Below are 27,821 nucleotides of genomic sequence, written 5' to 3' on the forward strand. Positions count from 1 at the left end.
CAGGGCTCAATCCTCGGCCCTTTACTGTTTAACTTGGCGAAGGCAGTAAAACGCCTAGAACAGGACAGTGCAGCAAGATTCACGATCTACGCAGACGATGTAACGTGTGGCTCGAGGCCAATGATTTTGAGTCCGTCGATCACATGCAAGTGCGGTGAGGCGAAAGACTTTAGCGCGATGTTGCTGCTTGTGTCGCTGATGTGTGCTGAAGATGATGATTAATGACTGCGAAGAGCGTTTAGGCGGCATCCTACCAGATCGGCGTTCAGGAAGCATCTGGATTGGAACGCGACAGCGTGTTGCTGCGTTGCCAAGGGGTCCACGGAACGCCATCGCCCGTTCGGCGCGACGCCTTGCCCGTTGGACAATTTAAGGAAATGGCCCCTGTCTCTCGTATCTCGGTGGACACCCGAACCGCGTTTCGTTGACAGATTTCGCGGACGGACGGACAACGATGAGTCATTAAAGGCTATCGCCTTAAAATTCAGAGGGCACTTGACACCTTAGCCCCGCCGCGGTGGCTCAGTGGTTAGGGCGCTCGACTACTGATCCGGAGTTCCCGGGTTCGAACCCGACCGCGGCGGCTGCGTTTTTATGGAGGCAAAACACTAAGGCGCCCGTGTGCTGTGCGATGTCAGTGCACGTTAAAGATCCCCAGGTGGTCGAAATTATTCCGGAGCCCTCCACTACGGCACCTCTTTCTTCCTTTCTTCTTTTACTCCCTCCTTTACCCTTCCCTTACGGCGCGGTTCAGGTGTCCAAAGATATATGAGACAGATACTGCGCCATTTCCTTTCCCCCCAAAAACCAATTATAAGACACTCATCCGAATGCCGATTCCACAAACGCTCAATTCACAAAGTTGCGAGTGAAACACTCGGTTCACATACCTGTAGAATACCTGTAGCAAGCTAGCCTCCAACCTGATTACGAGACGTATGCTATATGCAACCAGAAATCATATGACACCACCCGCAACGCTTGCGTCGCAATTTTGATAATAATGATAATAATAATAATAATAATTGGCTTTGGGGAAAAGGAAATGGCGCAGTATCTGTCTCGTACATCGTTGGACACCTGAACCTGAACCGCAACGTAAGGGAAGGGATAAAGGAGGGAGTGAAAGAAGAAAGGAAGAAAGAGGTGCCGTAGTGGAGGGCTCCGGAATAATTTCGACCACCTGGGGATCTTTAACATGCACTCACATCGCACAGCACACGGGAGCCTTAGCGTTCTGCCTCCATAAAAACGCAGCCGCCGCGGTCGGGTTCGAACCCGGGAACTTAGGATCAGTAGCCGAGCGCCCAAACCACTCAGCCACCGCGGCGGGTACAATTTTGATACAAAAATTGGTTTGGGGGAAAGTAAATGGTGCAGTAACTCGCACATCTTGTTGGACACCTCAACTGCGTCTTAAAGAAAGCAGAGAATTTGGGAAGTAGTAGAATTGAAGGTGCATATGTTGTCGGTCCGAATCCCTGTCGCAAGCTAACCTCCGAGTTGACTATAGCACATGTAAGCCATATCCAACGAGAAATCGTATCACACCACGCTGAACGCTGTGCGACAAACGGTCCACGCTGAACGCTGTGCGACAAACGGTTGCTCACAGTTTTGGTACGAATGTAGTCCCTCCCCTTATACACGCTCACACTATCACCAAGTCCACAGAAACCCCTCCTTGTACCCTCTGCCACCATCCCAAAGCCACTCTCGACCATATCCTTTTCCTCTGCCAGGCGGATCCACCCCTGTGGGGCCTGGAGCACGTTACCACTTGGGAGGCTTGGGAGACCCTACTGCGCTCCGAGGACCCGGTCAAGCAAGCCATCACCTCAGGCCGGGCTGCCAGCGTCATGAGCCTCTGGGACATGAACGTTTGAGTGCAGTGGGGCCGTGCCGGGGCACAAGGACCTGCGTGTCCTAAACTCCCTTGCTTTAAATAAAGTTTTAACCACCACCAATCGGGAAAACTGCCGCCACATTCATGTCAACCAGTGTGGACATATGTAAATGAACGACATTGATATCGATTGTTTGAAATGGCGGCGCTCGGCTTTCTGTGTGCGTCCTGCGGACGCTTGATGATGTCATCCTGCTTTTCTTGCCGCCGCTGTCATTTTCTGTACGATCTGCGAGTACACACACTAAAAGCTCGAATACACGCTGCCGACTTTTCTCGTAATGGGACAAGTAATGCTTTCGCATCAAATGTCGGCGGCGCGTGTGTTTACTCAGTGTGTACTCACAGGTGGCACAGAAATACCAGCGACGGCAAGAAAAAATTGGAGGACGCTTAAGCTTCATCTTTAATGGCGCGTTCCCACTTGGACATTCGGCGGTGAGAGCAAGCGAAATCCGCTGCCGCCGAAAAGCTGCATCGTTCACTTCCAAGCCACCGCGTCTCTGCTCATCGTCTGTGTGTCGTCTGCTCACGGCGTACACAGATATGGCAAGAGGTTAATCCATGCTGTCTGCGCACCATAAGCGTATGCATGCTTACGTACGCTAAATGCAGCTATTTTGCCGGACGTTACGCCATTTCTAGCATTCTCGCTTTTAAAAAGATAGGATAGGCTAGTGGCGCCATCTGATGGTTAGGACGGGAACCACTGTTGTCAACAAACCAACGTCTCTCTCAAGCCTAAAAAGGAAAAAATCGGCACCCAAAATAACAAAAAAGCACATTTATCACTCACACTTTTCTTATGGGCGAGATGAGACGAAGCGAAAGAGCGCTGACGCTTTTATGGGCATTGAACGCGCTGAAAAAGGCAGTAACAGCGACGAATTCAGTCCGAAGCGAGGCATCCCGCATCGAAGGGCGCCGCCATGTTTGTCGCCTTCCAATTGGCTGACGAGATTTGGCGGATTTTTTTCCGGTCGCAGAATTCGGTCCTGGACCGATCGGGCTTTCCGCTGGGTATTTCGGCGGAATCTGCCGCGGCAGTGGGACAGACATTTAAAAATCCAGCAGACGCACTGAAGCGCTTACCTGTGGGAAAGCGAACGCATTGCAGTCCCTGAGTGCATTGTTTGGGCGTAATGTTTGCACATGCGCTCATGTTATTTTCTACGAGTTTGTGTAGGACACCACCCGGAACGCTGTACGTACGACAAACGGTTGCGTCACAATTTCGGTACGATATCGTCACCACATGAATGACGCCACACTAAGGTCGGCCAGTGGGAAGTATATATAGACGAACTACATGCATAGGATATAGACGAACTACATGCATAAGAATATATAGGAATATCCTATGCATGTAGTTCGTCTATATAGGAATATCCTCATAGGAATATCCTATGCATGTAGTTCGTCTATATCCTATGCATGTAGTTCGTCTATATATACTTCCCACTGGCCGACCTTAGTGTGGCGTCATTCATGTGGTGACAATCGTACCAAAATTGTGACGCAACCGTTTGTCGTACGTTCAGCGTTCCGGGTGGTGTCCTACACATAAACTCGTAGAAAATAACATGAACGCATGTGCAAACATTACGCGCAAACAATGCACTCAGGGACTGCAATGCGTTCCCTTTCCCACAGGTAAGCGCTTCAGTGCGCCTGCTGGGGCGCGATTACGGATCAGTCTCAATCGAAATTGTCTCAAAAAGTATATCATTTGCCTCTCTCCTATTGGTCGGCGGCCATTTTGATTTTTTTCGTCACTGACTGACGTCGTAAATGGCGCAGAAGTGGTGACGTTGGCCATCTAATTATGCGGGCAGATTGAGACGATTTTTTGAGACTGGAAAAAGTAGTATCAACACGTTTGAGACAGAAAATGGCGGCTGTTTACATCGTCGTATACGCGGGTGACCGCGCGAGCAACGGTGTCGGAGGGTGCATGAAGACGACTTTGACGCGCGGGAGAGTTATTTCGAGGAGACTGCGCAGTGTCTGTGCGACGAACTCGCCGTTGAACTGGGAAGTGCGCGGGTGAGTGCGCTGTCAGTGGAGCGGCAGGTGCTGTGCGCGCTGCGCTTCTTCGCCTCCGGTGGGTTTCAAGGCGCCGTTGGAAATGAAGAAAACGTCGGCGCAGCCCAACCGACTGTGAACAAGCCTTTGCGGCGGGCAGCGGAGACCAATGTCAACGTTGGGTAACAGAAGGGGGGTGTTTGCTTTCCGAGGAGACCCGAGGAGAAGGCGGCGGCGAAGGAGGGCGTCCTTTGCCTAAACGTTCGCCGCGGCAGCATCTCCGGCGTCGTCGGGTGTGTCGATTGGGCACTCATCACTATCAAGGAGTCTGGGGGCAGTGCTGCGAACGAGCCGCAAGCGGTTCTACGCTGCGGACGTAATAGTGAGTATACCTCGGCCACTGTTTTTGACCGCATGAGTTCAAGTGCTACAAGTGCATGAGCTACAAGTGCGGGCCTCGGCAGCGAGAGTGAGTACGGGCTGTGCTTGTTTTTTCTCAGATCTGTGGCGCGAACATGTGCATCCTGGCCGTGGACTCGCGCTGACCCGGATCCTTCCGCGACGCGTTTGTCTGGCGGCATTCCGAGGCGGAGAAAGGCCTGCTGGACGACGGTGATTTTTTTTCTGGGTAAGCAGTAAAATAGCCGTGTCACCCGTCGGGCGAACTCAGTCACATCTATTGAGCTCCAGCACTATGCATTTGGCCGGATCTGCTAAAGCTACAAGAATCAGTCTGGACAGTTACACAAATGCAGACACTTTACAGTATGATACAGTGTATTGCCACCCTTTCCTTTTGTTAAATATAATTGCAGCAGAAACACAGGACACATATTACATTGTTGAAATGCATAGCCTTTCCTGTTGAAGAAACCAAAGCAAAATGCACCTGACAGCGCTTGTGTTTTGTAGGCAATCATAGCGCATCATTTATATGAATATGGTGGTAAAAGACTGACCTTACAGTAGTGCTCACTTATACATCTAAATCCTGCATGTATGTATGCTCTTGAATGTCATATTCAGCAAAGCCTGGATGTGGGCTACTTGGCGTGAGTCTTCTACTGTATAGCAGAGTGTCCTGTAATGCTGTTGAGATCACTGAGAAAGGACATGCTTAGCCGCATCATTTTTTGTTATGCAGGAGACTATGTCTACCCACTGGAGCCATGGCTGCCTGCACCAGTTGCACGACATTACAGACCTGACTCAGCAGAAGGCCTGTACAACACGCCACATGCTTTCACACAATTTGTGGCTGAGCGCTGTATTGGTGTGCTGAAGAGCTGCTTCCGTTGCTTTCAAGGGCACCGGATGCACCAGTGCCAGTGGAAGTGGACAGTGCGCATCATCACCGCACGTGCTGCACTTCACAGCCTCTGTTTGGATGTACCCATATCAGCAGAGGGTGCAGGCGACACTGCCTCTGACCCAGATAACAACGGGCCACCTCTAAATGGTGGCTGCCTCGTACAGAGGGGATCTCTCCTCACCTGCCTCCTGAGAAGAGCATGCGGTGCTGTACTTTTGGCCTCTCTAGGACGACCCGTCTCCAGAGGAAGGCGTACCGAGGGATGGTGCAGCGGCAGTTGCGATGGAAAATCTAGCGTCCAGAGACGACTCACCATGCTGGCATAGAGAGTCATATCAGGCACTCTTCCCCTGTTGCCACTGTCATTTCCTTGTGTCATTGCACAACACACATCTGCAAGTGTGTGAGCAATTGTGTGATGTGGTTGTGCCCTTGGCCAACCTGTGTGCAGCGAGAAGCCAGCAGTGACAAACAAGTGCCCCCCACCGGCTGCCACTTCATTTTCAGTGTGTTTGCTAGTATATCTTCCAGTCCCTCAGCAGCGTGTTGCACAGTCTCTTCCTGAAGACGGAAAAGGTGTTGAAGCAGCTCGCTCAATTTCTGAAAAGCATCATTTTGAACTCTCTTTTGTCAATGCTTATGTTAGCCCACCTGCCCCTTCTCTGCTGTCTCCTTCCAGCTTGGTGGAGTGCCTGTGGTCATTACCTGTGTGACGAACATGCATGAACCAAACGTGTAGTGCTGGAATAAGGCATGAAATATTTGTGATGCTTGTTGGAATCAAAAAGCTGTTTTTTATTGCATCATACATTCAGTAAGCGCGTTTATTTTTTTAGGCACAGCATTTGACACGAGTGTTTCTATTGCAGAAAGGCAGTGTACATACAAGCATACTTTACCTTGGTGCACAATTACCGTATGGCATTTCTGAGTGCAGTTAAGAAAAAAGTCTGAAAAATTGAGTTCAAAGTGCATGTTTTCTTTCATACAGAGGCTACCTGTACAATAAATATGGCATAGTACAGTGTACATGATGCATTTTCCGGACTACAAAACATTTTGGCACATATAAGTAGTGTAAATACCAAAGCTAAGCTTTTAGCGTAATGGTGTGTGGCTAGGGGTTTCGCTCTGTGCTAAAAGCTGTACCTACTGCAAGGAAACCGCTGTACAACAATGCATAATAAAGATTGTAAGGTGCAGTGGCTACAATGACTGCTGAATGACTAGAACATCTTCACTGATAGACAAAGATGTGTAAACATCACAGACACATCACCAAGGAGATGGTGTGTGATTAGAGGTTAGTTTACAATCACAAATCATGCAACACCGTTACTGGAAATGCTCTACAGCTCTAAGAAGATACAGGCAGCTCCATTGTGGGAAATTTTGAGCACTCGGTTATTGCCCCATAACTGACACCTAGCTTGGTTTGCGTAACACAGGGCTATGAAGTCTTGTCCATGATGACACGAGACAGTGACAATGCCGAATGGCCGGACAAGCTCCTTGTGCTATCATATAATATGTGTGATAAGTGCAACTGCTTTCAAGCTACTTTTCGCCTAGGTATTTAATGTCCTAGTCATTTTCAACTGGCTGTTCCCTTTCAAACTGGAGTGGCCTGTATACAGGGTGTCTCAGATATGATGAACCATAATTTAAAAAAAAAGAAAACAAGTGGTCTTCCGACCTGAAAGGAAGTGCATGTTAGAAGCTACGCAAAGTTTTTAAAGCCCTTCAAACACTGCCCTCACCAAACCCAGTTATACCAACATCACTCCGCCTGCTGAGCAAAATACAATAACATATTACACATCACTGCCCTGTCCTACCTACATCACTGCCCTGGATCATATGCAATTCAAGCGCTGTGTACCAGCAAACATGAACAAACTTGCTCAACTTTCTGCCCAGTTGCAATTAGCCTCTATACAAGTAAACTACTACTTTCCTGGTTGACCCTGGATCTACTACATGATCAGTAAATAACGTTAATGGAACAAGCTCGTTCTCTCCTCGGTGACAATAGCAAAGTTATCAAGTCAAGTGCTTCCTTTCTCTCTAAACAAAGTGGAGCATAAACATCACAATTTCTGTATCTTGCACAGGAAAAAAAAGAAACTACGGCAACAACTGAACATAAACCGAACGGAGCTACAAAAATACAAACGGAACATCAAGTGCTTAGCCCGATGTGGGCGGCAACACTTGGTTACGAGGCAGAAGAGTGCTGCCACAGAGGCAGGCCGTGTCGGCTCTCATTTCCCACACCGAGATTGCAAGCTATCAGCAGCTGCACCTGTCTGTCGGCAGTTGCTTCTATGTGATGAATCATGGTTTTCTGGTATTTTCTAAAGAAAATAAACAGAACCACACGTCACTCGGCAATCGATAGGCGCCGACCGAGAACACAGACTAAAGTTGTCTTCGTCGATTTTCGAGCCGAGCGCTGCTTGTAAGTTGATTTTGGCAGGCCCGTAGCATTCACTGCCTTCAATCAGATTTTTCGGCGCACTTAAGACATCCGCAAAGTACCTTGATTTTAGACGACACGCGAAAAAACAGGAACTAGCCATGGAATCAGCTGTTTTCTTGCAGGCCGCCATGTTCACGCGATACCACTGCCAGCGCGCCCTCATGGCAAGAGAAGTTAACCTGCAGCAAATTTAATTGCAAAACTGAGAATGCTTCTAATTTTCCCTCGTGTTGTTGAGATTGCAACACAGTTTACTACCAAAATAAAACATTGCTTGTTTTCTTCATTGCGTTTTTGTTCATTTTCAGACTAACATGTTCACGCTATACCGCTGACAGCACACCTTCGCGGCAAAAAAAGTGACTGAACAGCAAACTTAATTGCAAAAATGAAAACACTGGTTCTTTTGCTTGGTGCTGTTGGGTTTGAAATACAGTTACTTAGCAAAATAAAACATTACTCGTTTTTATTCACTGCGTTTTTACTGCAAAACATTAGTCTACGGTCCCTTGTCGTGCGATTAGTGGTTTCGGGGCGGAGCCCACCGCCTCCTTGCTCCGCATTGGCCGATTCGGCGGTCGGCATTTCTCGGTGTCGTCATTTTGACGTCACTGTCTCAATATTGAGACAGTTTTTTGAGACTGATCCGTAATCGCGCCCCTGGATTTTTAAATGTCTGCCCCATTTCACCTCTTCATTAATCCCTTCACGATACAGTACTGTTATAACTCGCTTTTCTAACACCCGATGACACCCGTTGTTACAGGGGAGAGGGTAGCATTACCGGCTCTTCTGATGCAGGGTAGCGTTGTTTGGCCGGAGAAGGGAGGAGGAAAGATGGAAGCTGACAACTGGGGCAACGAAAGCGCACAGAGGTGTACTGGCACTTAGGGAAACTTATTTACATATTTTACGAAAAAAAGAACAGTCGAGAGTTAAGAGTTCATAGCGTCGAGCGACTGGATGAGACTTGTCGCCAAGGCCCAGAACGTTCATTCCCTGTCTGTCTGTTGCTGCCAGGAAGAAAGAGAAGGAAAGTGCACAGGCCTGCTCACTGGCTCAAGCCGAGCCACAATCGCTACCACGTGCAGATAGTAGGAGAGTTGAAAGATGGGATAGAAAGACAGGATAGCAAAGACGCGCTAAAGACAAGGCCGATCCCGGAGGTAGTGCAATACCAGGCCAACCGGTGGCGGGAGTGAAGCATCCTTCATACTCTCCGCCACATTTCCAAAAATAAGTCCAATTGAACCCGTAACAGATACTCCACGGGGTCCGGACATTCTTCGTTCCCACCCAGGACGCTCGTTAACTACCCTAAGGCCCCGCCCCTTCAGAAGGCGGTGGCCAATTGAACACGAGGCACAGATCGGAAGAGTGACACAACACATAGCACGCGGAGGCACCGTGGGAATGGGCGAGGAGGATTCGGAGGTCCGCTGCTACTTCGCCCCAAGCTGCACGTGTCCATTAAAAAAAATTAATATGGATTAGCCCAGCTAATCCAGGATATACAAAGCGAAAAGCGAGATTATGGTTTCCACTGACCCACGGAGCCGGTTTTGCGCCTTTCAGCCTTTCATTTCGACAAAATGAACGGAGTATGCAAAGTTGTCAACGCCAATGAACTCTATGAACGCCGTCGGCTCACTTGTTTTGGTTGGCTTTTGATCCTTTTGCCGCCGTTTAGAAAGGCGTGCCTCTCGTGATTCTGGCGTTTCAGCCGCTTGTCTAGCCTTGCACTTTTCATATCTTCGCTGCTTTTGAGCCAACTCCCAAGCTACCACTTCTGGGTCTTCTTCTGCTCCTTCCATGGCGAAAGGTCAGACGACGGCTGCGGCAGCAGCGACCACCTGCGCTCCGCGTGACGTCACTCGGTTTCGCGCATGCGCAGCTGTGGCAAATCTGTAGTGTGGCTCACGCGAAGCCCGGTGTTGGCGAGCCTAGTGAAGCTTTTCGCTTCAAAAATTGGCTGTGGTTTAGCTCTGGTTAACCCTATTGCGAAAGCTTCGTTTCCTCGGCACGTCGTCTACGCAGCGTCTCGTTCTGATGCTCTCGAGAACTCAAACCGGCCTTTTCCGCAGTTGAAGAGTCACTCCGGGACGTGGCACGACTTCTTCTAGGCGCATCTTCGTTACCACGCTTCTCGAGTCGAGCGGCGCGTTTTTCTGGCGTCTCTTGAGCGCGTTGTCTCTTCCTCGCTTCGTTCTGTCGTTGTTGCGTCTCTTTCGCGCTGCTACTGCGGCTGCTGTTGCTGATAGAAAGAAAAGGAAAGTGCACGGGCCTGCATACTGGCTCAAGCCGAGCCACGCTCGCTGCCGCGTGCTGAAAAAAGGACCGTCAAAGGATAGGAGAGCAAAGATAGAAAAAAAAAGGCGCGCGCTGATATGCCCTGGACCGATCCCGGAGGCAGTGCAATATCGGGCCGACCCGTGCCAGAATGCTTCAAGCCAAGCACTCCGCCATATTCCAAAAATAAGTTTAATATCTTGGGTCCAAGCACCCACAGCAGATATTAAATCAGGTATCACATATCATGGTGGACACCACCACCACCATGCCACCACGTCTCTCGCGCTCTCCATAACGACTACTATACACTGAGGCGAAGCGCATATATATATAGGAAGAAAGAGGTGTCGTAGTGGAGGGCTCCGGAATAATTTCGACCACCTGGGGATCTTTAACGTGCACTGACATCGCACAGCCCACAGGGGCATTAGCGTTTTTCCTCCATAAAAACGCAGCCGCCGCGGTCGGGTTCGAACCCGGGAACTCCGGATCAGTAGTCGAGCGCCCTAACCACTGAGCCACCGCGGCGGGTGAAGGCTCACTTGTTTTGTTTGGTTTTTGAGGAAAGGAAATGGCACAGTAACCGTCTCACATATCTCGGTGGACACCCGAACCGTGCCGTAAGGGAAGGAATAAAGGAGAGAGGGAAAGAAGAAAAAGAAAACTGAAAACTGAAAGTTGCATTTTGAGGAAAGGCGCGGCGTTGCGCAGTGGCGGAACACCTGTGGCTCGGTGTGACCAGGGAGCAAGAGAGAGAGAAAAGGCGACGGAGTCGGCGTCACTCGTGCTCCGACATACGCCGGCTCGCGCGAAGCGCGGTGTTGACTAGCGTAGTGAAGCTATTCGCTTCAAAATTTCAGCAGTGTCGCCACAATGGGGCCGGTGACTTTCGCTTTGTCAGTCTGGCCTTCATGCGGTACCTATCGCATCTGTAGTGCCGTGGTGAAAGTCTTAGACGATTGCATTGTTGACCGGCCTTCACCCTTACAATGTTTTGGGCCCCTATTTTGTCCTTTCTCTGGAGACTATCCCTTGGCTTGGCTTTCCTTGCGCGCGGCCGCCTTCCAGAAACTGCCCTAGCTGTTCTATCTTGCGCACCTCCCTTTCTCGCGTTGACATCACCCTTCACATCTGCTTTTTGACTCAGCAACGAGCCGCATTTCCCTCTAGAATTCGAATCGGCTCGCGCTTTTGATGAGTCACTGCACGTCGTGGCCCCAGATTGCTCCGACTGCCCTTTACTTTCCGCTGAGCCTAGCAACTTGCTCTACTGAGGCCCGCTATTCGACCCTACAACCCTAACTCTCTGGCCCGCAACTCTACCTGAACCACACTCAAGCAGTGCTGCATTCCTAGAGTTTCCCGCATTTACGCAGCGTGGAGTAAACGTTGGCAGTGTGCGAAGATGCTGGCGTGTCTCTGCATGGCCACCGAGTGAAGCCTCTGGTGCCTGCAGCTAGCTGAACCCAAGAAGTACCACCCCCGTCGAGAGGCGAGAGAAAATATCTGCATTGGCGGAGAGAGGGAAAGCAGCGCTGAAAGCGAGCGAGCGTCAGCGGATCACGCCAGCGATAGCGCGTCATCAGCTGATACAAAGCTGCGCGCCAAGGCATATGTAAACGCAACAAATGTAAAAGCATAAAAAAGCATTAGCGAGTCATAAAGCCACCCAAAGTAAAGGGAAATGTCAGTGCAGCAAAGGTAAGACATAAAATGATTAGCGAGCCACAAAAACCGGCCACTGTAAAGAGAGATTAATTGGTGGAAATTTCAGGTCGGTTCGAACCCGACCGCGGCGGCTGCGTTTTTATGGAGGAAAAACGCTAAGGCGCCCGTGTGCTGTGCGATGTCAGTGCACTTTAAAGATCCCCAGGTGGTCGAAATTATTCCGGAGCCCTCCACTACGGCCCCTCTTTCTTCCTTTCGTCTTTCACTCCCTCTCTTATCCCTTCCCTTACGGCGCGGTTCAGGTGTCCGCCGATATATGAGACAGATACTGCGCCATTTCCTTTCCCCAAAAAACCAATTATTATTATTATTATGGGACGGGGCAGAAAGGAAAAGCATCGCCCTTAAAACGCATTCTACTTACGCAGTTCACTGCATCAGACTATCTGAGCGCCTGTCATTTTTTTTTTGTCTGAAATCTGTGGACATAGGCTTGCGGATGTTATCGGGCTCGTCTCGAGTGCGTGCTCTCTACGGGAACTACTTGAAGCCCGCTAGCACTGGAATAAAGCCCGAGAAACCGCGCATATCGGACGCGGGAGAAATGCGAAGCTCTGTGTGACGTATTTCTGCCGCCTCCTCGGCCATGCCTGTGCCGCTTTTAAAACATCCCTGGGTCTTGGAATACCGAAAAGTCCAGCAGACAATCAGCACGCCAGGATATGTTCAGTGCATGATAAAAGCCTCTCCCACTGACCTCCTGTCAACCCTTTCCGACGCCACCCGCATGCCTGGCTATCCCCGTAATTTTAAAATTGCTGTTATATCCCCGCCCATTTCTCGCTCATGATGTGCGCGTCACGATGTATCAGCGTTGGCTAGAGCAGATCGTTATCTTATCTGGCAACCTTTCCCGAAATGTCTTGCTTCGATAAGCGACCGCTGATTAGGGTCGTTGATAAGCGCTGTGTACGGCTCCAAGGACGGAGCGCTAAGCGCTGCCAGGCCCTCTCTGCTTGACCTGCCGGCTCCCATGCCTTGACGGCAACCGCGAGCCAGTGTACGCGCCAGCGACTCATGGCGCATGCGCGCAGCGCGGGTCCCGAAGGTAGTGGTCGACCGCGACAAATGCGGCACACCCACGCGCACAGCGAACGTCAGCTGGGAGAGGAGGAGAGAAAACGGGAAACTGTGCTTCGGCTGCCGTCTGCTGCCGCTGCAGGCGCTCGTGCGCCGCTTCTTTGAAGAGCGCCCAGACTGCTTGCTTTCACCAGGGGTGGACGAAAGGGAGACAGCTGTCTGCCACGTGCGCCCATCCTCATTAGTGCGCCCACTCCCAGGGCGCCGTGGATAACTTGATCACAAATTGCACGGCTACTCTGTCCGTCGTCCGGTTTTTTGCGCTTCCAAGTTTACAACATGCATCACCAACAAGCCCGGCAGCTTGCTCTCCTGGAGAGCAGCCACACTTCCGTCCTTTTAAAGTTCGTTATGTCTCATGTTTTTAGCTCCCATTCTCGGCAAATAAGGCGAACATCGTCCGAACGTGAAGCCGAACATGGGAGCGAACTTTTCCGAAACACTGCGAAACTTTCCGTCCGAATGGTATCCAGCAGAAAAAAAAGACACTTGAGCCTTGAGCGGGATTTGCAGAGACCGGCAGCTTTACGCTACCTTAGAACCCTCGGCCATCGCCTCAGCCTCTCTCGAGATGTTCTTTTTTTTTTGACAATGTCGTCTGTATCGACTTTCATCCGTTCGTTCTGCGATGCGAATGTTTGCGAAGTCCACTAAGAGAGAATTTTGTTTCGACGAAAGGAAAGGCGACGAAAAAAGATTAGCACAATGACGTCACCGGAGCGACGAAAATCACACCGTGCGGCTGGCGCAGCGCCATGCTTCGCGAACACGCCTAGCACTTTTGTTATCGGCATGTTCAAAACCGCAGCGCTGAGCGTTGCTATCTGCCGCTGCGGTGCTACGTCACAGTGCTAATCTTTTTCGTCGCGACTGTACGCCCCTGAAGCCTGCTTTGTGGCAAGCGACCCACCTGTCCACCTTGTTGTGGGCAACCTACCCAGTATGTACACCTGGCGGGCCTTAACCTGAGTGTAGGCCTGGGTGAGGGGTACACCTGGGTGAAGGTCTTTATGTAAATGCCTTCAAGGTTAAGGCATTTAGGTCAAATGCCTTTGTGGTAAAGGTGTTTAGGTCCAAGACCCTTAGTGTAAAGGCCTTTAGGGGGAAAACTTTCATGGTAAATGCCTCCCGTGTAAAGGCTTTTAGGCCTTTAGCATGTGAGTACCTTAAGTGCCCACCGTAACTAGTGCTACGGTATAATATTCCGCCCTTAGCCATGCTAAACCGTCTGCTATTTTTTTTTTGTTTCCATCAAAATTATAGAGGCCGCGTGTACTGTGCGATGTCAGTGCGCGTTAAAGATAAGAACCCCAGGTGGTCGAAATTTCCGGAGCCCTTTACTACGGCGTCCCTCATAGCCTGAGTCGCTTTGGGAAGTTAAGTCCCCTAAGCCAAACTAAAATACAATATTTTTCCGCCTAAATATTATGACTCACGCCTTAAGAAAAGCAATTTGTTAGTTTTCCAGAGCAAAATACGAGAGGTTGATTTTTTTTTGCTGGGATGTGCAAATTTTGTACAGCGTTAGAATGGATGAAAATAGCAAAATCTAAATACTGCGACTCAGCAAGTAAACACCCGAAGGTTCGTCGAAATAACTGCTATTTCGAAGGTGCACATTAGGCTTGAAATTCCGAAAAAAATATGATGTTACTACTGGTGGCAAAATACGTTTGCACAAAAAAGGCGGACGACTTGCTTCCCCGCTCACTGTTTCTCGAACTATTATTTACTGCTTTCACAATATGCCACAAAAATCAACTAATTTGCAATGTGAAGGAGGTGAAATTCACCTGAAACAAAGAAGTCATTGCTACGAGTTCGCTTTGCTCACTACTCAGTGCATAGAGTGTCAAAACGCTAACTTAGTAATCAAGTTGCTGGGATGATGAAAGCATGGTTTCCCCATTACGGTTGTGGTCGCTCTGGTGGGAAAGCTTCCGCACAAACTGAAGGCTATAGGCCGTGCCAGAAGCAGGACCGTTTCCAAATATATGAGGCCAGCAGCTGTTTCCTATGCATACAGGGTTTCCCACAATTTTAAGAATTTGGCTAAGTGCTGAGGTGTGCCTGTGATGCTTCCTGCCCCGTGCAAGCTGGCCTCACATGTGGCCACGGATCATGTCCGTAAGAAATGAGTGTTCTAGACTGCGTGAAGCGTCATGCTATTCCGTTTGTCCAGTGCTTTTCTGGGGTTAATTGTATATGAAATCTCCCTAAGCTGTGTAAACGTATGCGTCGTAACGGGACATAGTGTAAATGAACGGTTAAAGGAACACGATTTTTCTACGATGAAACAAAGCAGGGTTCAACTTAACCCTGCATTCCAGCGCATGCTTTAAGGCTAAGTCGAATGTAGCCATGGAGAAAGGTGAACTTGCCTAGGCTTTTTTTAAAGAAAATCGATAATTATGTGAGCTATCTATCAGCTTGTATCGGAAATAAAGAAGGGTTTTGAGTTTCGCTTGAATCATGATTTGTTTTAAATGTGTGCTTCCGAATAAAATCATCGCGAGTCTGCGCCTGTCCTGTTCCTATTCTGGTGCGTGTTTATTTTGCGCAGTTCCTTTCTCGACGATATACGACCGAACCCTAGCCATTCGGACTCAAATATCAATACATTGTTCTTAATGTATTTTTTTCTTATAGTTTGTGAAACGTTACAAATAAGCTTTGAAATAATCATTTGTTACCTTTATTAAGCGTTTAGACAGCATATATACGTTGGCTATTTCACTGAAATGGTAAAATAATCCTGCAAGACCGGACCCACCACTTGTGATCTGCCACAACTTCAATCAACACTTTGCAAGGAGCATGGGTGAACGACGGCGACACACACACATTCGATTCAGGCTCTCACCTAATAACATATATGGCCTCAATCTCATATAGCCAGCTTTGAAGGGTGCCATAAGTTATAGTTGACTGTGGATAGCTGGCAGCGTTTTCTCATGAAATGTTTGGCTGTGCGTGGAGTCAAGGCAGGCGTCACTTCACATATTTAATTGATAAGTTCGACTATAGTAGGAAAATACCGTTATTGCACAAACAGTGGGAAAAGTTCTGAGACACAATGTATGCATACACTGGCAATATTTTTGATTGATTTTAGTAAACATTAGAATTTGTAATGTTTATACTTACGATATAAACATTGGAAAAACATTTCGAACACAGCATTAGAGGTATGTTCAGTTTGAACGTCAAACAAATGTTTGCCATACAACAGTTATTTGTTAATTTTCAACATTAGCATAACGTTCCAGTGAAACATGTAATGTTAGTGCAACTGAGAGAACAGTTTTAGAACAGCATTATAATGTTCGAGGGAACCGATTTCCTCCCAGTTACAAGCACAGCTTTCTTTTCAACGGTTACTTTCGGTAAGAAGGTGCTTATATTGGAACAAACTGCTACCGTTGAGAGATCAGAGTAAAGAAATGCGACCAGGGCAACGGGACGGAACGCCCTCGGTGGAACGCGAGCAGCGTGCGACGCGCGCGCCAATACAAACAAGCGACAACAAAAAAGACGCGATCCGCAGCGAGCGGGAGTACGCAACATGGCCGCCAGCGAAGCCCAGCGTACCGTCGTCCCTCCCGGACGACGACAAAGCCGGACTACTTTTCCGTCCACACGAACGCGTGAACCGCGCGCGCTCGCGGCACCAAGCTGCTGCCTGCGGTAATGCTGCACCGCTCTTAAATGCTATGCCTGTCTGTGTACGCGCCAAGTGCGTACTATACAGGCTTTTGCCCATCCGTGTAAGAGACTCAAAAAGAAGAACGATAGAGGGAGCCATAAACGTAAAACTGCGTGAAATTCATTAGCGTTTTAAGTGCCCTATGTCAGACGTTCTGTTAAAAACGCCATTCGTAGAGCCTCGCAAATGTTTGGAATATTAGCTAGCCGGACGCAGCTCTCATTCGCTGTGTTGACACAATTATGCTCCGCCCAAAGACCCGCTGAAATCTTGCTGTCTGCAACGATACGAAAGCACAATGCGAAACAGGTGGCCTCGTGTTCGTCCTCGACATGGTGTGCTATATGCTTTGCAGACATCGCATAATCGACACTAGATTTTCGACTGGAGTGGTACTCGAATGCAAAAAAAAAAAGGAATACGGTGCAATACATTCCACAGCGCAATGTAAACCACCGAAGAACCAATGTTAGCAATGTGCATTTCAATAGAAATTGAGAGAATGCAAAAACGGCAGAGAAACAGCGCATAGGTGGACGCATAATATCACAAAACTAATCCTCATCGGCGTTTAAGAGATGACGCGATGCATGCCAAGCGTTGATACAAAGTTTGTTGAAAGTCTACATGCTGAAGCATTTACGCGCTGGACACGCGAAGGTCACGAACGTTCACAAACGACAAACAAGTATCTGCTGCAGGCGCCGTGACACGTGGCGCCATCTATCGGGCTCTACTTTCACCGTCTCGTTTTCCTGCGTCGGCCAGCAGCAGGACAGGCGCTCGCAATCTAGTGTGAAAAGCGCATGACCGACGAACGAAGCCCGTGTAGGGCAGAGAGACCGGTTATAACACAAACAATAAGATCGACTTTTATACCGATTGCACATTCGAACGTCTCTTGGGCATATCTAGTTGTGAAAGGCGCGTGATCGGCGAACAAAACTCGTGTCTTTCTTAAGAGAGTGCGTTGTTAGGCGGGTCAATCATTATCAACAAACAAGGACGACAAGGACCCTTCTCGTCCTTGTTTGTGTGTGCGCAGTATCCTTTATTGATAATAAACTCGCGTAGGGCTCAGGGAGACCAGTTGTACGTGTAAAACCAAGCTTGTAAGTGTAAAACTTATTGTAATTGTAATACATAGCGACACTTTCGACACAGCGTGGCGGCGGACACCACCAAGTTGACAGAATTTTTAGGGGGGTGATTGGTTTTTTCACAAATGTGGTCCGCCGCCTAAAAAGAAGGCGGGTCGAAGTCGTAACCAATGACATTTGGTGATTGAGAACGGTGCACTTTCTTCCCGATTTACAAAGGCGCCATAACATTCACGAACCCTGCGACTACTCTAAATGAAAAATCAACGTCGAAGGAGGCCTCAGTTCCGCTGATTAGCGCAGTTGGGCATAAATCAGATATGAATTCGTTACTGACCTTACGCGTGACGAGGTCAACAGCCGCTGTCAGAGTGCCACGACACTCCTTGGGCGACCCTACATGGGGACTCAGCCACGCGATGATCGGAAAATCACTCTGATCGGCTCGCGCGCCACGCGGATGTTAGTTGCTCAACGCGCGTGGCTATGCAGGTACGTTCAACGATTCGCAATGAACACGAGGTGCTAATGACATAAATTAGAGAAAACCTAGCGCCAAAGCCACGCAAACCACAAGGACTAACGACGACGAGGCACAAGCGCTTGTGTCTCGTCGTCGTTCGTCCTAGTGGTTTGCATGGTTTTGGCGCTAAGTTTTCCCTAGTTCAAGTATGCACCAACTAGCCCAAAAAGAGGTGTTAATGTAGTGCTAATGAAACATACGCTCCAAATGGCGGCTCGGAGCAAAATTCTGTGCACATGGACCCCAAGTACAGCCTTGGTCAAAAGACCCCAGGCCGCAGAGTTTCCAAGACACGTTGTAACCTGGCACTTGAAGCACCCCTCAAAAACCAAGGCCTAAAGAGGTGAAGTAATAATAATAACAATAATTGGTTTTTTGGGGAAAGGAAATGGCGCTGTATCTGTCTCATATATCGTTGGACACCTGAACCGCGCCGTAAGGGAAGGGATAAGAGAGGGAGTGAAAGAGGAAAGGAAGAATGAGGTGCCGTAGTGGAGGGCTCCGGAATAGTTTCGACCGGCTGGGGATATCTTTAACGTGCAGTGACATATCGCACAGCAGACGGGCGCCTTTTTGCGTTTCATCGAAACGCGGCCGCCGCGTTCGGGCTCGACCCCGGGTACACCGGCTCAATAGACAGGCACCTTAACCACTGAGCCACCGCGACGAATGTGAATACGATGTTTCACCTCAATTTTGCAATAGGCAGGCATAATGTAACGATTCTATTTAGATTAAATTCTTTTTCATGTCCTCGCTTTTTGTGGCTGGCTCATGCTACGCCACACCGTATCAGGCCTCAAGGAATAATAATAATAATAATTGGTTTTTGGGGAAAGTAAATGGCGCAGTATCTGTCTCATATATCGTTGGACACCTGAACCGCGCCGTAAGGGAAGGGATAAAGGAGGGAGTGAAAGAAGAAAGGAATGCAAAATGAAGAATCGAATTGAAATCACCCCTCGCGCTTTGAAGGTGTAAGTGGCCCGCTACACCGGTCAAAAGCAAACCCTCGAAATCTGAGGACTTTTGATCAAAACGCCATTATATATATATATATATATATATATATATATATATATATATATATATATATATATATATATATATATATATATATATATATATATATATCCCCGCACGACCCACGGCATTACACGCGCATGAGTTCATGGAGTTCCTTGACGTGAGCGGCCCAGTCAGTGGCGATCGTCTGCCTGGCCGGGTTCGTCGAGTGCAGTAGGGTCTCCCGTTCCTGCCAGATGGTGGGAGGAATCATCGCGTAGCGATAGCTAAGAGGATATGGCATCTCTTAAACGCAGCAGAATTCAAAGCCGGCTTCTCCTGAGACGTTGAAAATGACATTGCGCATATTGGTGATAATCTGGAAGGCAATAAACGCCCTGAAATGCCTATGAAGGAGTCGAGCGTCGTTTAGCAGCAGAAGCGCCACCTATATGACGGCGTCATTTTTTCTGAGCGACGCACGCTTATCAACAGATGTTTATCCGCATCCGGCTTGCAAGAAAGATAGGAGTGCCTGTCCAGCACCCTCGAGCCGAAGCGATGGGTCCCTTGCCAAGTAGCAAACTGGTCAACTCGATCAGTAGCCAGGCGTGCAGTCTAACGTGATTGAAGCTCAGAACAACCAAGCAGGCTAGATTTCGCTCAGTTTCCTTTTTCAAAACTAAACTTCGTTAAGGCATTTTAATCCGAGTAGTTTAAGCCTAAAAGCCTAAAGTCACGTCAGACCTTACAGTCGTCAGCGCGCTTATCTAGAGCGCTCGAAAGCCGCCGCGTCGCACAGTGAAGTAAAATTGTTAAGCATGTGGTCGGTTCTAGGGGCAACACTTGCGTTCGGGCAAAGGGCAAAGGCGCTTTACATACATTTTGCCCCGGAAATTGCACTGTACCAATTACAAAGCAGCTCAGCCAAGATGACGCTTTCTTCCGCAGCACACTGTTCTAGCGATCTAGACAAGCGCGCAGACGACTTTGCGAGAGAACGCCTGCCATCGCAAACCCCACTCTATTGAAGACCGTTACATGGGAGCGGAAAAATACGGCGAGCGCGAACCGCTTTGAGCGCCCGTGCCGAGCGTGTCGGCAGGAACGCCAGCGAAAGGGAGAGAGAGAGCGAACAGGAAAAAAGAAGATAAAAGGAAAAGCGAAGCAGAAATTCCACCGACTGCGGAATGACACAGCGCACGCAGCGAGCGCGAGACGTCACCTCCTAGAGCGCGCCGCAAAGTAGTCCGCGACGGAGAAAGAGGAATTCGCTGGTTGCACCAATGTGTACTGAAGATAAAACCATAAAACCTTTCATCAAGCAGCGTTTATGCCCTCTAACACGGCACACACGAATTAAACTCAAGTGTTGTCGTTGGCACCATTTTCTCCGCAACGCGTACACGGCAGAAGTTAGTAATTGGGAGAGCTCGGATTTCGGTCACCAGCTTCCCTCTTGTGCGAGACAAATTCCTGCCGTTACGGCAAAGATTAATCTCATTTCCTTCTTGCATGACTTCAGTGAAGAAATCAAAATCCCTCGTCACACTTAGTACGTTCAGTACTCATCCAGGTCAACAAGCGTTCCTCCAAAGGTTATGCCGCTGACGCTGTCCAAAGTGTTTCTTCTAACGCGGTTGCTCGACGGACTTCCTTGATAGAGAAAAGTCCGAGACTTTTTTTTTTTCTCCCTCAACTGCGCTCTCGTTATTGTCCCCACTTTCTACGCATAGCCCGGCCACGTTTTGCTACACAACCTCGCAAGGCCCGTTTAGTATCGGTAGTCTTATAGCAAGGTTAGTACTGTAAAAGAGAATACGTTCAGAACCTTTTCGCCTTCGCTCGGGACGAAATGACAGTTATAGATGCAGTGCTTCCGAGGCAGGACAGGGTTTACCCCAAAGTGCATGGAGGCTGTCAAGGTCCATGTACAGCCGCTCTAGCAAACAGATTCTGACCTTCCTTACACCAGCACTCGTCTGCACATGCAAGGACGTGGCTGAAGTACCTATAAGCCTCCCCTGACGACGTACTACGCATAGTATACCGTATATACGATGCATCGGCGGTATGTGAGTAGCGTGGAACACTCGGTGCAACCCAAGCTCCGGACTCGCAGGCCTGTTTCTTTTTCTATCATTATCATATTATCATCAGGGTCTCTATCGTGCTGTGAAGGAGAGCGATCTGATATATCCATGATATCTGCACAGTATTTACATATGCTTCTTGAACGCGCTAGATATGCAATTACCAACACGACTCTGGTGTTTCGCTGGATCGAAAGCATTAAAAGCATTCAGAGAGTCCGTGTAGCCTCCTCGTGGTTTTATGCGGCCACACGAATGTATGAAGTTTGACACGCTGTGCATGTTTACCGCCTCACTCTTGGCGGTAAATGATGCTCGTTTGAACCCTCCCCCTTTTGACAGCACAGGGAAGTCCGCAGCGCCGCAGCTTGAAGTAGGAAGAAGTCTTTCCTCGCGCGCCTTAGGGGTTGCTATGTTGGCTGCCATGACAAATGACCGCTCATTAGCACGTGTTAAAAGAGAGGTGCGCTTTTCCGGGAGTATGTTTACAACCAGCTCATATGCATGCGATACAGTTTCGAATGATTTGTTCGTGAGCAATGGCTGCGCTTGAAGTCTGGAAAGTGAACGTGGGAGGATAGTGAAACTACTAAGATTTCAAAAGTGGCGAGTGAAATACTTGCATATTATTGGTTGGCAGGTCGTGTGTGTCCTCCTTTCCCCAATCTTTGATTTGGAGAGTTAAGAGTGAACTTAACTAATTGGTTGTCCACATTAAGTGTGGGACATAGGGATTAAAAGAAGCGGTTTTGTTGGGACCGAGGGCTCGTTCCGTCCTGCTATAGGTTTTCGCCTAGCTTGTATCTCTCTGTATTCACTGTAAATAAATTAACCTTTCCCGAAGCTCTGCGATAAAGCAACACTGAACCGACAAGACGTCTAGCATCCTACTACCATTACCAATCATCAACTCACGCAACAGTGAATCGCGCAAATAAAGTGCATTTACGGGATTGCGCTTAGCCCCTCGAGTGCACTTTACGCTAGGCAGTGCAAAAAAAGAAAGCAGAGGGCGCTCGAATACGATAATGGCGGCTGGCTAAAAATAAAATTCTTTGAAATGGCGATCTCTAAGCGTAACCTCCAGAGCTATGCTCGTTCAGAATAGTAGGGCACATAAAAATGAACATGGCTTAATTTTCGGCCACGACTGCCTTAATTGTGTCGTATGGTAATAGTGTAGCAAGAGGTTCCCAGCACATCCAGAGCCCGGACAACAAGCAACATGACGGACTACAGTTGTTTTGCTGGTCGCTATCACAAAACCATTGCAAAAAAAAAAACATATATAACAGGTAAAAATCAACTCGTATGCGCATTTTGCTATGTATTACATTTTGTGCCCAAAAAATCCCTGCCGTCGAGGCTACGTACTTTGCCCTCAACGCACACCGACGTGAGTGCGCACTTCGGCGAGTGTACTTATCTTACGCCGCTTAGCTGTGCTAGAGTGCACTTTTAGCAAGTGACACTTTTCACAAGTGTACTTTATCAAGTGTACTTTATTTTGCGCGCTTGACTGGGATAACTGTACTCGAGGTGGGCAGAGGGAAGGAGACGGGCCTTTGTCTCCAGAAGGCTGGAGGACCGAAGCTCAAGAGTCATTCCGCGGCAGAATACAAGTCTCATGAAGACAACGGGGGAAGTTCACGCAGAAGGATCGAACCCTCACTCGTGTTTGACAATTAAACGACCCCGCCAGTTGCCTCCGGCAGTTAGTTATCGCGGATTAGGCAACTGGAGAGGAAATGGGCAGTCAAAGCACTGCGGGTGAGGGCGAAGAAAGGTTTTGTACAGTAACTGAGTAAAAGATTGCAATAAGGGAGTAATTACTCATTGTCATCCACCCAAGCGCAGCCATACGGCCACACAGTAAAGCTCTACAGCTTTCCCAGAAACTTCGCAGTTAAAGAAAAATTCGTCCTGGTCCGGGGTTCCAATGAGTAAATACTCTCTTATTACAAATCTACTCCGCCTTGGGGGATTCCACTAAACATCTGACCGAGTAAAAGATTGTGGTCCCTCTCCTCGATTACTGGCCGAGCTACTTGGCGCAGTGACACTTGTGGGGATTGGGCCTCTTGAGCGATCGGAGTGCGCGCCCGCTGCTGCCGTTTGCTCGTTCAAGAGAGACCCCCCGTGGGGTGTCCGCGAGCGGAATGCAGGCGGCTGCTGCTTATCCTCCTTTCCAAGGGAAGCTCTGTTGAAGAACCGCTGTAAATCACCCTCCCTTCCGTTCTTCCCGCTTCGACATCGCGTCCTTATTGGGTCACTCCGGGTGACAGCTAGGGGGCGTTGTTTCGGCGACAGGCCGCGAGCGGGAAATGAACGGGGAGACCGCCACCGACTCGGGCAGCAGAAAGGTGCGTAGATTTCGCCTCCCGGGTGCCCCGGCCTTTGCCAGGGGTCCAAGAGCGCGGGTGGTGTAACCTTGCGCACCTAGTATGTACGCTTGAGTCCAGGCCCGAGCCTCCGGAGTCCTGTCGTCCGTCTGTGCTGCGCTCACGTGCTCCGGATTCGGGAGGGTCTGATTTGGCTGGTTATCCGTCATCGCCGGCCATTGCCGGTGACGACGCGTGATGAGCCACCGACGTGCGACCTGCGTCGTCAAGATGTGCTCCGCGCATTCCCCATCCTCCCTCGTGCTGTGTCGCGCGCTATCTAACCCTCTGGTTGGCCGTGCGGCATGCGATCGCCCTTGGCTGTGCCGTCACGCGCATATCCATAGTATTTGCTTTGCGCGCGCGGCTATGCGGGCCCGCTTTCGGGTGCTGCGGCTGGGCTATGGGTTGTACTGATGTCTGGGGATCAGTGCATTGTTATGTAGTGCAGCTTCCAGTGTAATAAACACTTGAGCTCTCAAATAACTGCGCTTACCTTCCTTCGGAGCGAGAGCGCAGGCGCGCTGCGAATGCTGGCAGTGCCCTCGGCTTGCTCTGGCCCGAACCCACATTATGTGGGCGAAGTGCCACCTAATGAACACTTCGGCACAGGTTCGTAACTAAAGCCTACACGCTTCACGGTGACAAATACCCGTTTCCTTCCCTTTCCTGTGTGCCGGTCCTTATCAGCAGTCGCTATCGGCAGCCGCGCGCGGTGAGTGGGGGGAGGTTCCGGCGTTGACGAGCAGCTGCGCAAGGCCTCCGCCGCTGGCGCTACGCCAAATTTAGGCTTCGCACAGACCCCGAGTTCAGTTTCCTCTTCCGGTGGCGATGAGAGGAAACTACTTGATGATGAAATCGGGGTTTCTTGATGACCCGGTGGTTCTACTCGCAAACATTCACATTACTCATGGAAAGGAGAAGGTTAACTATTTATTTACAACATAGGTAAAAAAACGAGAAGAAACAAAGCAAGGAGAAAACTATTTACATGACTAAATCGTGGATCAGACGAATTCAGCCCCCGCTCAACCCAGAGCGCTTCGTTTTAAACCCTCTGTATCCGCCCTTAGCGGGGACAGCAACCAATAAGATAACAAACGACCCATCTCGCCAATCAGTGGTTAGGGAAAGGAAAATAAGGATTTCCGCCAACTAATCACAGATTGGGGAAAGAGTGCTGATTAAACATTTGGGAAAGGAGAGGTTGCAATCAAATAGACAAACAGCACAAACACGACCACCCTCTCCCACGGCACCCACGGCCCAGCCGTTACCACTTTCCTATCTCTTTCGCACACGCGACAAAACGATCCCTAAGTGTTTACAGAATACACCGCGCGAGACGAACACAGTCGTTACGGGAATAGTGGGCTTCCGGTCACTCGGCTAATACTCAGCCGTATCTCGTGCGCCCCCGAAACCTCGTCAACCCCTTAACAACCACATGTCGACAGCTGTACATGGTTAGCGTTTTTCCCGGCGGGTCATCCCCGTGACGGCGCGGCGTAAACGAGGACGTCCGCCGCACGAAGGGGAGGCAGGGACGGGACGGGCCCCTTTGTTGGGGACTTCCGACCCCACTGGAGCGGCCTTCTCTGCGGACACAATATCAACGAGTTCGCGGAAAAGTCAGCGAACTCCACACCCCGGGTTTTCGGTGAGGTAAAAGGAGAGAGACGGGTGAGAATGGGAGCGGCGCCTACTTCCTGGCCACTGGTTGCTGCACGGCCGGGCTGGGACGACGGCTGCGCGCTCCGCCGCTACCGCCGCCGCATCCAGTCCGCCTGTCCGGCGACTGGAACGGCCTTCCCAAAGGGATTGCTGCTATCACCAGCCCATCTGTGTTCCTTGAACGAATTTTACATGTATTTGCACAATGAAATATTTTTTTTTGCAATTGCTTGAAAATTATCTGTACTTATTCTGTTTTTTTTTTTCATTTCTGCGTGCCCCAGCCCTTATGTAACACCCTCTAGCGAGGGCGAAGTGAAGAGGCCGTGCGCTACGCCCTCGCTTGCCACATGACGCTCCCGATGCCCCGATTATCTAGGGACCATATCCCGACCGCCCCCACCCACAGCGGAGGAGGAGGTGTAGTGCACGGGGGCTAGCACCTGTGGAAAGCGTTTTTCACGGTTTCGCCGCCTAACACTCTCTTTTCTTGTACAATGGTGATAGAGCCAAAGAGGAACTTGTAGGTAAAACGGTGAATGCGTAGATTAGAGATAAGTTTAGCGGTGCTGCAGCGTATACTCCAAACAGGAAATAACTAGTGTCCCCCTGGAAGATCACTCGAACTTCTGAGTGGTCCTCAGACTCCTCACGCACTTTCCTCCTCTTTCTCGTTTCAGGCATACAGATGACATGGCGGATCTATGGGCGACTCCTAGAGGGGATAGCCTCGTATACCAAACGCATTTCCTGAACATATCACTGAAAAAGAAGTCCCAGGGCAGTTTTGCTTCAAAGAAATGAAAATCTTGTTCAAAGGAGGGGCGGAAATGAAGCAGGTTGGCGTTCTTCAGTTGATTTTCAGAGCACTACGAGATAAGTTGGGGCGCTCCACAGCACGCCACTGACCTGCAGAGGCTACGCCACTAAAGGTATGACCCCTCAGCGGCAGCGCCTTCCAGTAACAGCCTCAGTTGACATCGAAAGCTATCCAGTAACAGGAGACTCAGTTGTCTCAGCAGTCGGGACAGAAAAGGCGAATGCCTCTTTTGACTGACTGCCCAGCCACAGCGCTGCTACCCGGCTCAAGCTCGTCCGAAGCACGTAAATGGTTTGACGTCCGCAGCCGCGCCACCTATGTCACGTGAGCGGAGCCCATACCGTGATGGTTTGAAAATGAACCCGCCAGAGGCGCGACTCGGTGTTTTTGTTCACAGTGTATGTGCCGCGCTTCAAACCGGCTACTCACGCTCGCTAGGAGGCGTGTCGTAAGCGGGCTATACCTCCGGCTGCCGCCAAGAATTCGAGATGTGACTTGTTCCACTTACCCAAGTTGAGTCCACGTAGACGCCCCCTCAGGATGCGTCACCAAAAAGGAAGTCACCGAAGATGAGCAGGCCGAGGCGCACTTCCTGAATGTCCCACAAAGTTCCGGGAAAAGTAGGCACCCAAAATAAGCGAAACTGTGCTCCCGCGGCCGTTCGTTCGATGCCGGAGGAGCAGGGGCATACAATCAGCTGTCGCCGTCGGCGCATGCACACCGCCTCGCGCAGCTGTGAGCGCGGCGGCTCGTTCTCTGGAACGCGCAAGAAAGTAGTCCGGCAGATCTCGCCTCGCTCAGCCGAGGGGCAGCTCACCTTGGCCCTGAAACGGAGCACCGAACTGAGTACAGTATTGCAACGCTTCCTAAATAGCTCAATGCATCAATGTCTGTCGTGGGATGGTCGCATTGGCTGCATGTCGCGCGGTGTTTATTTTCCACGGTCCGCCCGTCTCCTGCCTGTCTCGGGCATGACCACGACATGTAGCCAAGCGGAGCAGAAGCACTGCCTCTGCCAGACATAGAAGACTGGATATCGGGGCCGCACCACACCGGACCACCCTGTATTTCCTTCGTGAATACGGCGTCACTATCTGTAATTACTACTTTATGCCAGAAGGCACGCTGTGGCATTAATAATAATAAAAAAACATTGCCACGCTTGTATCCATGACCCCTCTCAATTCCGCTTAAGGATTATGGCGCGTTAGTACAGACTTCTAAGCACTTGACGCGCGGAAGCATCTAAAGCCCTTAATGTGAACCGCAACTCGTACATGTTGCATGAGGGGAAAAAAATGTTCAGGCAGGCTAATCAGAGTACTTGCTGAGCAACGCAAGAGAGGAAGAAACTAAACAACTAAGGCACCACCTTATGATCGACTTAGCGTCATTAACTCGTACCACGAAACGATCTGGACCGAAGGCAAGAAACAATAAGCAGCAATGATTCGACCCTCATCTACTGATTCTGCACTACGGGTTCATACAGTTCGATCCCCAGTGCCGCAGGCTACCCACCGGTGATACAATGGGTACAAGCTTTCCTCTGATCTGGGGCTCGGCTTAATTAGGGTGAAATGTCTGGGAAATGGGTCTTTGAGCCCAACTTGAGTAGAAGAAATTACCATGTGCCATGGCGCTCTTTGGACGCAGATGGCCTTTCGCTATAAAAATCCATCACTATCAAAATT

At 49.6% G+C, this 27,821-nt stretch overlaps 1 protein-coding gene, 1 long non-coding RNA gene and 1 pseudogene across 2 annotated transcripts in view; 2 read left to right on the plus strand and 1 right to left on the minus strand.

Annotated features, from left to right (window-relative positions):
- LOC144129167 (LETM1 domain-containing protein 1) overlaps positions 1-27,821 on the plus strand; it is a 369,791-nt gene that overhangs the window by 300,254 nt on the left and 41,716 nt on the right. The window lies entirely within an intron of this gene.
- Positions 3,597-5,342, plus strand: LOC144127527 (uncharacterized). The gene is made up of 3 exons (XR_013313537.1): positions 3,597-4,313; positions 4,432-4,559; positions 5,076-5,342. It is a non-coding gene; the product is annotated as an uncharacterized LOC144127527 (long non-coding RNA).
- Positions 8,870-9,008, minus strand: LOC144130718 (U2 spliceosomal RNA; annotated as a pseudogene).

The sequence above is a fragment of the Amblyomma americanum genome, chromosome 4 (assembly GCF_052857255.1).
Source record: "Amblyomma americanum isolate KBUSLIRL-KWMA chromosome 4, ASM5285725v1, whole genome shotgun sequence".
Classification (NCBI taxonomy): Eukaryota; Metazoa; Arthropoda; class Arachnida; order Ixodida; family Ixodidae; genus Amblyomma; species Amblyomma americanum.